Genomic DNA, 2,500 nt, shown 5'->3' on the forward strand with positions numbered 1-2,500 from the left:
CGCGGGGAGGGGAAGGAGAGCACCCCCCCTCTCCCCGGGGCAACGGGCCTGCGAGGCGCCCCAGCCGCGCCACACCGCGCGCGCCACGCGGCGCGGCGGCAGCCGCCGGGCTCGGAGGGGAGGGCGGGCACGGCCGGGCGCACCCGAACCGCGCCCCCCCCCACACCCACCGAGGGGCGGCACGCCGCTGCGCCCACGCCACGGCGCGGGTGACGATTGACCGTCAAGCGACGCTCAGACAGGCGTAGCCCCGGGAGGAACCCGGGGCCGCAAGTGCGTTCGAAGTGTCGATGATCAATGTGTCCTGCAATTCACATTAATTCTCGCAGCTAGCTGCGTTCTTCATCGACGCACGAGCCGAGTGATCCACCGCTAAGAGTTGTCTCGGTTTCGGTCCCCGCCGCGCGCGCGGGGGGACCGGGCAGCTTTCGCAGCCCCTGGGGGGCCCCCCCTCCTCCGCCCCCTCCTCCTCCGCCCCACCGCCCTTCCTCACGCCGACGCCGGCTGCTGAGCAAGGGACGGCAGAGACGGAAGGAGAGAGAGAGCGAGAGAAAGAGAGGGGCTTGCCTCACTGACCGTACAAGCACAGAGAAAGGGGGGGGGGGGGAAACGAAGGGCAAACCCGAACGAGAAGGGCGGGGAGCCCTCGCTCCCGACCTGGGGACAAACCCTGTCTCGCTTCGAGTCCGGCCCAGGCGCCCGGCTCGGTCTGGCCCGGCAGGGAGCGGCGGGCCGGCCACACCGCCTGCCTCGGGATGTTGGGGGGGGTCCGTCCCCGCAGACCACCCCCCCCCCGCCCCAGGCGTCAGAGCCCGGCCGCCACCGGGAGCGGCGTCGCCCCGCCGCCCGCGCGCCTGCGGCCCGCCGGCCCCGCGCTTCCCAGCTCCTCGCTCGCCTCGCCGGCCCTCCGGCTCGACCGCCGCCGCCGCCGCCGCCGCGGCGCCCACACCCCCGCGCGCCCGCACACACCGCCTCGCGGGTGACGCCACGCGCTCGCCCGTCCCCTCCGCGGACAGACGCCCGGCGGCGGGCAGGCGGGCAAGGCGGCACGGACGGGGACGGCGCCCGCTCTCCCCGTCTCCACGCGGAGAGCGGGGCGGGCCGCCCCCGCCGCCGCCCCACCACCGCCCCCCCGCTGCCTGGCGGAGCCGGGCGGGGCAGAGCGAGGCGGGCGCCCCGGACGGCAGAGTGCCGGGGCGGGCGCGTAGGGTAGGGCGCCGCCGACGGCGGCCACGGCGGAAGACCCAGAAGCACCGGCCAGGGAGAAGGAGGAGACGCGCGGAGGCTCGGCGCCCGCACCACCCGCGGTGGGGGCTCGCCCTCCCGGCGGCGAGCACGCGCTCGCGCCCGGCTCGCAACGCTCGAGGCAGGCCGGCAACTAGGCCGACCGCGCGGCGTCTCTCCGCCGAGACCAGACCGCGGAGAGAGGGGGCAGGGTAACCCCTCTCCGTCCCGGCTGCCCGCGGGGCGAGCGCGGGGCGCGCCGGCTGGCATGGGGGGGCGCGGCGCCCGCGCGCGCCGACCCCCCGGCCCTCCGGCAGCACGCCCGGCCGCCTCCGCGAGTCGCATCGGGCCGCCCGAGTCTTTAAACCTCCGCCCGGCTCTCCAACCGAGAACCCTCGGGCCCGGAGCCCGGGGCCCATGGCCATCCCTGCCCGGGGCGGCTGCCGGCGGCCGCGGTGGCCGGAGGCCCTCTCCCCTCTCTCGCTCGCTCCCTCCCTCCCCGCCCCCCCCACCCCCACCGCGGGGGAGGAAGGACCGGGGTGGGGGGAAGCCGAGGCGGGGGGGGGGAAGGCACGGCCGGTGCGGCGCGCACGGTGCGGCACCCGGGAGGAGCACGCTGGCACACGGGACCACACGGGTGGGTCACCGAGGGGGGGGCAGGAGAAGCGCGGGCGCTAGGTACCTGGCCCTGGGGTGAGGGAAACGACCTGAAATCCCCGCGGGGGTGCCTCCCCCGCCGCCGCCCGCCACCGGGCCGCCGCCGCCTCGCGGCGACGGCGGCAGCCTCGGCAGCGGCGACGAGACGGGACGCGGAGGGGGAACCCGGCACCCGCCAGCCGGCCCCCGCGCCCCTCGGCGGAGCGTCCGCCCGCGGGGTGCGCCCGACACCCGCCGCCACGACCTCGTCCTCCTCCCAGGGCCCGGGGTTTCCCTCAGTAACCCGGCGCCGGGTGGCAGCTGCACCCGGGAGGAGAGCCGTGGCTCGGGCCGCCCACTCGGGCACGAACCGTCGCCTCGCTTGGCCTCAACGCGACGCCCCCCGCTCGGGGGCCCGGCGCCCGCCCCGCGCGCCATCCCGGAACGCCTGCCCCCGCAGGTCTCTGCGGACGGGCTGCTCCGCCGCAGCCCGCCGCGGGTCCGCCCCCCACAGCTTAGGGGTGGGGACCCGTGGGACCCGTCCCAACCCGGAGGGCCGTCTCCCTCGCCTCCGCGCCCGCCGCTTCCTCTCCCGCGGGCGCCGGGGAGTAGCCAAGCCCCGCCGCCCCTCACACGCACT

At 78.4% G+C, this 2,500-nt stretch overlaps 1 non-coding gene across 1 annotated transcript; it reads right to left on the reverse strand.

Moving 5' to 3' along the window:
• Positions 1-228: 228 nt before the first annotated feature.
• Positions 229-381, reverse strand: LOC135326819 (5.8S ribosomal RNA). The gene has a single exon (XR_010387070.1). It is a non-coding gene; the product is annotated as a 5.8S ribosomal RNA (ribosomal RNA).
• Between the last annotated feature and the right edge of the window lie 2,119 nt (positions 382-2,500).

This window comes from Dromaius novaehollandiae, unplaced genomic scaffold, assembly GCF_036370855.1.
Source record: "Dromaius novaehollandiae isolate bDroNov1 unplaced genomic scaffold, bDroNov1.hap1 HAP1_SCAFFOLD_76, whole genome shotgun sequence".
In the NCBI taxonomy this organism is placed as follows: Eukaryota; Metazoa; Chordata; class Aves; order Casuariiformes; family Dromaiidae; genus Dromaius; species Dromaius novaehollandiae.